Genomic DNA, 12,105 nt, shown 5'->3' with positions numbered 1-12,105 from the left:
TCTTAAATCCTTAGCATTTAAGGGTTTGTCCCACTACTTCTCTGTATCTGTTCTTGTCAAGACATCAATAAATTCAAGTTGTTCAACCCATAACTTGATTTTCAGTCAACCCTTATTTGGCCCATCACCAGCATTGGACACAGGGGTTATCTCTTTTTCCTTGAGATAATTCATTCTCCCATGACTCTCATTCTCCAGCTACCTTTCAGTTTCATTCTTCTTGGTCTCACTGATTCTTTCTTATCTTCTGAAACTTTTAACAATGAATCCCCAGATTTCTTCTTGTATTTTATTATTTTATTGTGGTTCATGGCTCTAAATTCTACTTATATAATAATGATTTCTAAATTTTATCTCTAAAATCCTTCTCTCTGAACTTTGGACTCCTATATCCAGATGTATAGCACCACCACTGTGTCTGGTATGTAAATTTAACATATTAAAACTAATGCTGAAGAATACAGCATAGGGTGATGAGGATAGATTCTGGAACCTCATTGCTGCATTCGAATGCATATTGAATCCACCTTTCAAAGCCACATAAAAGTGGCAATTTTCAAACTTCCTTTGTCTTAGTTTCTTTGTTGCTAGACTGTGAGTAATATTACTATCTACCTTATAATATTGCTGAATAGCATGACCAAGCTTGATTCAGGAGAAAAATACCATTTGTGAACGATAAGGAAATGTACTTATCTCCTTACTTAGTAAGAGATTTGGGCTGGTTTGTAGTTAGATGTTATCAAATTCTTTTACAAAGCCCACTGGATGACCATGTGGGTTTTCTTATTGGAAGTACACATATAATGAAGGCTTATACACATATAATAGATTTCCTAATATAAATGAATAATCTTGGACAATCTTTATTAGGCCATGTGATTTTTAAATCTAACTTTGAATTAATCTTCTTGGTATTTCATTGAATACATTTATATCCACAACATAAAGTTCAACTGATCTCTGACTTCTATTTCTGTGCTTTGTCAAACTTTGGAAGGAGTGTTATACCAGTTTCAAATAATGAAGTGGAAAGCCACCCCACCACCACCAATATCAAGATCACATAGTTTGAGAATAATCTGTTACTTTAATTGTTTGAAAGAGTTTGCCTATTAAACCACTGGTAGGCACAGACATTTCTCTGAACAATTTCCACAATCTGGTTTTTATAATTTTTGTTGTATGTTTATTTTTTTCTTTCCTTGGCCTTTCCTCATGCTTTCTTATTTTTTTTATGAGTTTTCCAATTTTTATCATGCTTTAATGTTATTTGGAACTCAAACAATAAGTAAGACTTTTAGAAGTTTGCTCTAGAAATCCAGATCTTGGAAAAAAAATAAAAGTTATTTGCTTTTGCCAGCTGCAATGCCCACTACAACCCAGAATCACTCTTAATGAAGTTCTTTACTGAGGCATTCAGACCACACCAATTGTGAGAATTCTTTCCTCACACTGGTATGAGGGTTGGCTTACATTTCACTTTCAAGGGTAAGTTTAATTTTACTTGTTACCCAGCAAAAATCTTGCATATCAGGTTTACTGCTAGCTCACTCTTAGTCTAGGGTCTCTTTTACAACTTCCTACTTTGGAAAAGAATCCTTCAAAATGGAAGTTCAAATTCCACTAGTATTCAGTAAGTGTAGGAAAAGCTAGCAATAGTGCAGTTGATGAAGATTATGTCAGACTTCATATAACATCTTATTGGTTCACACTGCTGACACAGGCTTTCATATTACCACTAGTCTATGAGTATTTTAATGAGAATTTGGTAAATAGCATATTCATCATGGCACATCTGCTGAAATGCTGATCTACTCTGTACGTGTTTATTCCCATAGACTCTATCTATGCCATGACTCAGTTTTGGTTTTCTTTTAAACTTTCAAATTGATTAAATCATCCAGAGTAGACACAATATGTCTCAGAAGTCCCCAAGACCAATTATGTACTTGGTGACTCACTAATGAGACTCAGGTATCCTGAGCTAACATCTAATTATGAAGATACAGAGAGGAAACATGACTGGATCAGAAGATGAAACACCATCAGATAAAAACAGAAGACCAGGGAAGCCTCCATGTCCCCCACCTCACATGATAGAACACACAAAGCACTTTTTTCTTCTAGAAAAAAAAGGAAAAAAAAATGCAACAACATATGTGTAATATTTCCACCTTTGTAAAACCATTTAAAACTTTATTAGGTTCTAGGCAAATGGCATTTTTAGCTAGCAACTACCAGAATTCCAGACTCAAAGAAGGAAGCAGATGTTAGATTATTTGTACAACCAGTCTAGACTAGAAAAATTACTTTAATAATCAGGGAATGCTTCAGAAGACAAATTCCCAGGCACCCGCCAATGACCAACCTTCCAAACAAGTCTTCTGAAGCAAACAACCTCAGGCCTGCTAAGTTAACATTTTTACATATAACCCCCAAAACTTCTGTAAATATACTAATCTTTTGATTGCTTAATAATATTCACAAATAATTGAACAAAAACAATTATAATTGGTTGTGATTATAAAAATAACTTTTTGGGTAAAATATGTTTTTTAAAAAGCTCATTTTTATTTAGCTAACAAAACCTAATTGTAAGAAGCACGTTTCTACTCCAATAATTGCTATATTCATTTATGCAATAAAATATTGAGAAATCCAACTTGCAGCTTTCAAGTTCTATATTCCATGAAATTCTAACAGTAAATATTTAACTGTTTTTAATCAAGTTAATACACTAGGTGAACCAGTACATTGTACATTTAATAATATAAGTGAACTGAAGAAAAAAAAAACTACATCATAGAGAAATTTGAAAAGAAAAAGTAAATCTATGTTCTATGGCAGAACCCATTTTGTATTAGTTCTAAATCCTGATATTTAGTAAGTAAGTGTAGTTAATAACAGCTCTTTATTCATCAGACTTTTTGTCTATGCACATTTTTGTTAAAGAAACAATTATCCATTCAGAGTCTTAACACAGCTCTGGAAGCTGTTGTCTGAGAGAGCAAAAATTGGTCTCATCTGACTTTGGATAAATCATGATAGAGTAGACACACTGAAATGATGACACAGATTCTCAGCTACAGGACTAATGACATTTAAAGCTTCCTCTAAGAAACTAAGGATAAATAGAGACAGATCATCACAATCTGAATTAATTTTACTATAATTAAGTCTGTTGTAAAATTAGAAAAAATTCCCTTATTGAGTGCAAAGAGAATCAAGGTCATCTGAGGTAATGTGATTTTGCAGGCAACCAGGAAGTGGTCTGTTTAATCCTTCCTCTCACACACATCGTGCTTTGGCTGTGTGATAATTCATGAAAGGAGAAAACAAGTATAGAATTTTAGAGTCAAATAAGATTTTCTCTTTGAATTGTGAAATTATAATTGGCCAATCTCTAGCAGCTGCCTCTTAGAATTTGTGTTTTCCAAATGTTAATAGGCCCCAAGTTAGCAATTTATGTGAACATTAAGAGGAAATCTTTTGTTTTGTTTTGTTTTATCAGGACAGACATAGAATCTTTTCTTTTATGGTACATTCTTGTCATTCTCTAAGCTAATGAACAGGCTATACATACTTCCATAAGCATTCTTCTGCTAACTAGTCTTTAAAATAGTCCCTTAATGATTATTTCAACTATCCTAAGCTAGTTCTTATAAAACAAGGAGTTTCATGCAAAGATGGCATTATTTAAAACATGTAATTTCCTGTATTTCTAGTTTATATTCATTTATTTTTCTTCTATTTGTTTGGATCAGAACCATTCAAAAGCTTGTGTAGCAAGAAAGCTAATACATGAGTTCCTTTTTTGCATGTAGTGATTATTATCACAATTAGTACCCAGATGTGATTATTTTTTCCTAAGTCTTTCTGCAATGTTAAAACTGTCACCTTAAAGTACTTCTTCAATTATAACAACACCTCCAGAAAATTCAGGTTTCTTACCAAAAAGTAAATAAATAAAACACAAATATAAAATCAATTTTCTTGTAAGTATATGTTTACTGAACATTTTTAAAGGAACCTCATGAGGGACATTCCACATGTTTAAAAGGCTTATGACTTTGTGTTTATAAACAGAACAAAAATATAATACAGAAGTTAAATTAGGTTTCTTTTTTGAATTAACATCCTAATTTCTGCCTGAAGCAGCTAACTAAATTTGGCATCATGGACACTTTCCTCACAATTCAGAATTTTCAACTGTATTTAAAATAAATCACATCCACCTCCTTTGCATCAACATACCAACCAGTCAATGGAAATCGAAACACCACCAAAATAGATACTTTATACTGCTGCCAAGAGGAAAGTTCGAAGCAAAAGGTGTGATTAAAAGCATGACTAAGCAGTCAGAGCCACATTGAACAGAATTCTCACAATACAGAAGAGAAAAATGGGAAAAGGAAGCAAGTGCCCCCCAAATATGATATTGCCATCTCTGACTAAATCATTTGAGCTTGAGAATCTCAGCTTTCTGGTATAGGACCCAGTTGCTATAGAAACTTACAACTGGGAGCTAAATAAAGTAATTTCTATGCTAGTGTTGGTGTCTATAACTTCAGCACCTGATGCTAACCAAATTGTGCTCAATAAACAAATTTAAACTTTAAAAGCCTGCAATGCGATCACAATGCTTTCTATACAACAGATTAATCTCAATTGATCTTGCCTCAGAGCACAAGAACATAAGAAATCTCAGAAACAGAAAAAGACTACTTAAGGCCAATATGCCTGCATCCTTTGTTTTTCTTATCTGATTTCCTACTTTATCCCCATACCTCTATCCTGTCTTAGTTTTAAAATAAAAAGTCAGCTAGCTCACTCTCCAACTCATCGATAATCCTGCTTTCACTGATCCCTTTTAGACAATTTATTCTATATTAAACCACTCCCTCTTGGCCTCCCCCTTTTCATTTATCCTACTCTAAACCTAAAGAACAAAGAGATCAAGCAGCCCAATAGATGCTTATTCCTTAATCCTCCCAGCTGGGCCTCTTATTGCTGCACATTTGATTATAAGATTACTCACTATTTGGCAAGGAAACAAAAATCTGCAGTAGCCCCATGATGCCCCTCTTTTGTGTGGGCATGTCAGACCCTTAGCTACTATGTCACAAAGCAGTGTATTTGGAGTTAGTTATGCTCTCTTATTAAAGGAAATGAGACCACAGGGTCTAAATATATATGTTTGCATCTTTCCCTGATAATCAGTATAAAAAGGATCCATGTTGGCACATGCTGTCTGAACCCTTTTCTCTTCTCCAGTGGGCCCTCACGTTGCAGGTCAATGCCACTGTGAGGATTTAAAATATGAAAAACAATCATGCAAATATATTCCTTCATTAAAGCACATGAATGGCACTGCTAGGAGCACTAAACACATATATTTGCAAATCTGTTTTCTCTTATCAAAGAATCATAGTTGAGGTATATTTTTATGTGTTAAAATATTGTGTTTATTTCACATTTTGTAAAACTTTTAGCCCCAGTCCCAAAGTACATTTTAGTGGCTTAGAGGAATCTATGACCTGATATTAAAGCCAAGATCAGCGCAGGGCAGAGCATTTGATGCCAACATGAAGGATCTGTTGCCTAATTTGGGAGAAAATAGAACAAATGGAATAATCAATTTTCTCATAATTTCTCATCTAATCATCTATATTTCTATCAATAGTCTTTGTTACATGTAGAAAAAGAGATTTCTCCAAAAAAGAAAAGAAAAAGAAAGAGGGAAGGAGGGAGGGAGGGTGAGAGGAAGGGAATAAGCGAGGGAGGGAGAGAGGGGAAAGCACAGTTCATCCAAACAAAGTATTATTTTTTGAATTTTTGCTTTGAAACGAAGATGCAATTTCTAGGAAGCAGTATTTTCTTTTAATTATCAAGATGCTCTCAACACCAGGGGAGATTTTGAAACACTAAAATAGGAACTGATAATATGAGCTCACCATGCATTCATAAATCTCTCCCCCTGGGTTCCTCTGGATTCTAACTGCTTCCTTGGCTTTTGCCCAATGAGCTTTTAAAAGCAAAGAGGAAATACCAGGGGGTTAAACCTAAGATTTGACCTGCTACTTCCACTAGGTGTTTGACCAAAATTCTCATTAAGAAACAACATGGAATAGTTTTTAGTTGCAAAAAAGGCACCCAAGAGAATAACAGAGATATATTAGGTTAACTGTTGGATACCTGGTACTGTCTGCATATCAAAACAAAAACTTCCTGGGAAAGATATGAGCTATGTTGGAAACAGCGTCAACTAACAATTGTCAGCTGAGATTTTTTTTTAATAGCATTTATATCCACCAAGCAGCTTTTTGGAGCAGGTGACTTCCAAGAGGATAGGGGAAATTAAATTCTATTAGCAATGGGAATAAAGAAGAAGTGGAATGTTCTCTCTCTCTCCATTTTTTTTTGTATGTTTGAGAGACTGTATTTCCTCCTCCCCTGCATGCAATATCTCAATCTCACGCACTGGCATAGATAGGTATAATAGGCTCTATCCACACAAGAACACTTAATAGGCAATTTATTAATATTTGATTTAGTAAGAAACAGAAAAAGGAAATACATGAGGAAAGAAAAAAGGAAAGAAGTCAATCCTGAATTAATTTCTCAGAGAGAAAAGGAACTGGGAGAAGTGAGTTCAGATGGACTGAGGTTATGCATCAGAATGCTTATATTTTAGCTTCAGGCTCTAAGTGGCAGCTGGCTGCATAGCCCTGGCCAGGTGGTCAGTCACCACTTGCTAGTAGAATTTGGCATTTAAGTCAAGCAGCTGCAAAGCCGAAACAGCCCAGCAGCTTTGCAGGAACAGAGGTGTGGGCCAGTTTCTGGTTCTAGGCTCCCAGCCAATCACAATAGGAGAGGGTTGAGGACACCTGCCTATACTCATAATGGAAAGCACAGAGCTAGTCTACAATACAGAGCACCAAGCAAGAAAGATCATTATCCAGGGTATCAACAAGTCTCCTGAGTTAAAAGGGGGAGAAAGGGTATCATCTCTTAAGTATGGCAGGCTTTGGAGAAAGATTAAATTGTGAAATGAAATGAGACCTTGGAAGCAATTTACTCCCCCAATTTTGCAATGGCACTAATAAAGCCTAAGGCCACACAGTTAATTTGTGACATAATAGAGAATAAAAAATTTAGGTGTTGTTATTCTTAGTCTGAAGCTCTTCCACAACAACTGCTTCAAAGCAAATAATTCCCATTTTATCACTATTGCTTTGCTCAACAGAAATATGTGAAGCTTGGCCTGGGGTTGTGGCTCAAGCGGGAGAGTGCTCTAGGCCTAGCACGTGTGTGGCACTGGGTTTGATCCTCAGCACCACATAAAAAATAAAATAAAAATAAAGATATTATGTCTACCTAAAACTAAAAAATAAATATTTAAAAAAAAGAAATATGTGAAGCTTGCTCATAGGCATACCAAAGCTATTGAAATGATGTTTAATTTTCTCTTCCATTAAAACAATTTCCAGAGTGCTTTTTTAAAAATAAACTTGGAAAATCAAAATTGCTCTAAACACAATTTCTCATTTTAGCATCCCATGAAATCTTATTTTATAGCACTGTACCAGGCATAATTCAAAAAGAATTATACAGACTTTATTCCTATCCTCTGGATTATCTTCTAAAGTAAGATATTATAATTATGGCTATGATACCTCAATGCATTTGAGAAATTTCATCTACAATTTCATTAGCCCCCATTTATTTTCAGCCTTGAAGTCTGTATAATAATATTTCATTTACCTAAATCTAGAGGGTGTTGGTAAAGGTTATTCATTGTCTCTTGGTAATTCATTTAATTTCTCATTTGATTGCAGGTGTTTGAAGGGCACTGTTTGTTTAATACACACATCTATAGGAAAACAAAGGAGTCAGATGACAGGTCAAATGAAGGAATGACAGGTCAAATGAAGGAATATGCCAGGCATGGGGTTAAAACTAAAACCTACATCTCTTATATGCATTCAGGTACAAGATAGTGATTCTTATATTCAACCCTCTATGTCACTTTAGTGTGTTAACAAAGATTTCTGCTTATTTGTGAAAGTAGACATAATTTTGAATATTATTCATGGTTGTAGCATTGTACCAGAGTACTAAATTTAAAGTGTTATAAGTTGATAACCCTGTGTTCCTTTATCTATTTTTTTCCTGGCATCATGCAGGAAGAAGAGTATATCTGTAATGAATTTGTACAGCTTAAAACAATAATAAGATTTAATACCTGTGTAACCACCACACAGCTTAAGACAGAGAACTGTATTGAGGCTCCCATGCATACATTTCCAGGAGAAAATCCCTCCCCCCACTCCAGAGAAATTGTTTCCCTCTATCATTCTTTTGTTTTTCTTTACAGTTTTAGCAAATTTCTTTGTGTCCCTAAATAACATACTGCTTCACTTTGCATATTTTGAACTCCATATTAATAGAATCATACTCTTCCACTATTGGTTTTCATGCCACACCATGTTTTAGAGGGCTGGATTTTATTTATATGGATGTTTTGTAGTATTCTGTTGAATATATGTATGCCATAATTTATCCATTTAGTCTCCTCACATTTGAGTACTTTCCAGATTTTCTTTTCTACTAACTATACACAAGTTGAGTTTGGTCACTACTTCGCTCAATTGAGTGTAACAATGGCCACATTTCAGTGTTGCTCCTAATGATGTTACTATTCATTTTATTGATCTACAAAATAGTTATTATTCTTGATATTAAGTGAGCATGTGTATAATTACCTTGCATAATCCTTAGTTCACTTTGCTTTAAGAACTAAGAGACGAGTTCAATCCTTCATGGATGGAATTGCTTTATGGATTTGGCTTTCTGACAAGCTGTAGGTGCAGAAACTTCTGACTCAATATTCAACACTGCTTTTCACTTCTAACAAAGGAAGAACTGTGTGATTTAATTATTATTACACGTCAAAGGGACAGGAGACATTTAGGAGAAATGGAATGATATCATATGCCACTCAGCAAGAGAATAACTACTGTTTCTTGCTATCCCAGAATTTGTCATCAAGTCTTCCTGGATATAGACCAGCTGGCTCAAGTTGTATAAGATAAAGGCAAAGTACATTCTTTTTTACCCAGATAAATTCTCCAATTGTGGGAAAGTGCAGTGCTGTCCATAAGTTATTTCAAATTCATACCTTGGCTGTTTGACCCTGCCTCTCAGAGCCTATAAAATATACTATACATTTGCTTCCATTATGGCATTGATGCTACGTATCTTGAGATCAAGATCCTTCCTCTGAGCAGGAAACAAAAAAGATGGCAGGAAATGGAGAATAGCATGTGTTACCAATAGTTTGAAAAAAGCTACGACAAATAGTTATAGGGGTTTTTTTTAGTTTTTTTGTTTTGTTTTGTTTTGGTTTTTTGGTCAGTTTTCATTACAACTTCCCCGGGAGTGAAACTCCTACTCTTCATAATTTCACTTCCTACAAATATTTTTTTTTCCATTACTCCTAGACTTTTCCCTAACATAGTAAGAAGAACTGTATGAATTAAGGTCTGTTTATCAGCTTCATCAACTTTGAAGAAAGGGGAAGGAAGGAGATCTTCTCTAGGTGAAATGACTAAAATAAGTACATTATGAATGTACATTTTCTGTTGCTAAAATAAGACTCCCCCCCATGCTGTTTCCCATTTTGCTAATCATGCATTTCAGCAGATGTAGAAGTGAGATTCCATTAAGTGTGGCTGATGAAAAAGAGTGGGGTGGGAGAGAGAAGAAAATTGTAGGTAGAGGCATACATATTTAGAAATTGTCTTTGACGATTTACTGGGTATTAGACTCAGTTCAACTGCAGTTCACTTTGACTATGTGTGTTTTCCTGGCTTTTCCAAAGAGATGATGGGTAAGCAATTAAAATAGCCTGTAACAACAAATATTTCTCTTCCCAGAGTGCTACCATGGGCTTTATATGTATGGAAAGCAAACGACAAGAGCACATAGACATTGCCACACATAATACTGAGGAGCAGTTTTCTTGAGATATAGAAAACACTGTCATTCATCTAGCTAGTTTGGTGGAGGGAAGGAAAAAAAAAAAACAGCAGAAGTAAATCACTAAACATTATGGCCTGTACCAAACTTCAATACACAGTGTGGGGGACTCAGCTTCAGTGCCCATTATGTAAACAGCGCTAACAATTGAAGTATAAGGGAATGATGGAACACAAGGGCCAATTAGCCTCAGGGCTGGCTCGACCCAGGAAAAGGAATCAGATTGCCTAAAGCAGCACAGAAAAATGCCAAATCAAGGCACAGATACTGTTTCTGAGCCATTTTCTCAGCACTAATTGCAGACTCTATTACACAGTATTGTGTCATAAGTTAATAATGACTGGTGGAATGCTGTGAGGAAAGGAGGCTCTAGGGAACCAGACCAGAACTGGCCAAGGCAACCCCTAACTTAAAACTAATAGGCCTAATGTGAAAGCCTCACATCGACCCTAGTGGGAGGAAATTTTGCCAAGTCAGAGGCAGATAATGAAAACTCAAGTGAGAGGCTGACATTGACACTGTTCAGTCTCATCAAGTGGCTGATGAGGATGAGGATGTTACCTCATTCCCTGAGGGCAGAAATGAGCCAAATAATGACAACAGGGGGGAGGGAAATAATTTAAAGGATTCAGAAAGCCTGACAATTAGATCTCTGTGTCTGATGAGGGGAACAGCACAAATGAACAACTTAACATGGCCAAGTCTGTATACACCCACAACGCATCAGGCACAAACCATGTGCAATAGATGCCTAGGGGTCAGAGTGTGGAACCAGGAAAAGCTCCCATGACAATATTTATGGCAAGCATTTCATGGCAAGCTGTGAGCTGGGGAGTGAAGGCCAAAAAGCAAGCCAACAGACTTTGTCTTTAAGGTTTCTCACACCTAAACAGCACCACAGCATCAGGACACTGTCCTCTAATGGTAACCACGCCAGTTAGTTCCACAGAGGAAATCTAGAGCAAGAGTTGTACAGAGAGCTATATGGAGATAGAACAAGGAGGGGGTGGGACACTGGAGTAAATCAGAGTTAGTAACCTTAAAATGTGAGAAAACAAGGAAGAAGTTAAAGAACACTCGAGGATAGGCAGGGAGATGCTATGCTGTCCACATCTCCTAGGAGAGAGCGTCTGGCTCCTCCTAGTATCACAAGAGCTTAAAGGAGATAGCTTTTTAAACTGAAGTTGAGATTGTAACCAGATTGTTACTCATTTTTCTGAAGACGTGCAGTGAGGCTGGTTCTAAGAACATGGAAAAAGCAAGAAACCAAAATCATCAACAACCTACATCAGAAGTTCCAAGCTATGGCGGGGACCAGGCTGTCAGGAGACATGGATACCTGTAAAAGCAAGTGCCTTCTTTCTCCAACTACCTTTCATCCTCTTTTAGTGGCCTCTTAACCAGAACTAACAAGAACTAAAACTAAAAAAAAAAAAGAAAGAAAGAAAGAAAATGACTGGAAAAGAAGAATTGTAGTTTGCAGAGACTTCAGCATCACAAAACAACACAATAGTGAAAAATGGTCACCACAGGGAATGTAAGTTAGTGTAGCCATTATGAAAATCTGTGAGACACTGCCATCTCATTTCTGGGTATTCAAATAAAATGAAATCAATATCTAAAGAGATATCTGTACCCTCATGTTCATTGCTGCATTATTCACAATAGCCAAGATTTGGAATCAATGTAATTATCCATCAGCTGATGATGAAAAGGTAAAGATACATATATATCCATGCATACAAATGTCATGGGAGCCTTCCCTAGTTCCACACTCTGACTCTTAGGCATCTAGTTTACATAGTTTGTGCTTGATACATCGTGGGTGTGTATTTACTGAGCCATTTATATATGAAACAGTATCTTTTTAAAAACGTTTAACCAGGGATTGAACCCAGGGGCGCTTAACCATAGAGCCACATACCCAGCTCTTTTTTGTATTTTTATTTAGAGACAAATTCTCTCTAACTTGCTTAGGGCCTCACTAAGTTGCTGCGGCTCTCTGTGAACTTGCAATCCTCCTGCCTCAGCCTCCCAAGCTGCTGGGATCACAGGCATCCA

The sequence above is a fragment of the Marmota flaviventris genome, chromosome 8 (genome assembly GCF_047511675.1).
Source record: "Marmota flaviventris isolate mMarFla1 chromosome 8, mMarFla1.hap1, whole genome shotgun sequence".
In the NCBI taxonomy this organism is placed as follows: domain Eukaryota; kingdom Metazoa; phylum Chordata; class Mammalia; order Rodentia; family Sciuridae; genus Marmota; species Marmota flaviventris.
Note: the sequence above shows the minus strand (reverse complement) of the source record.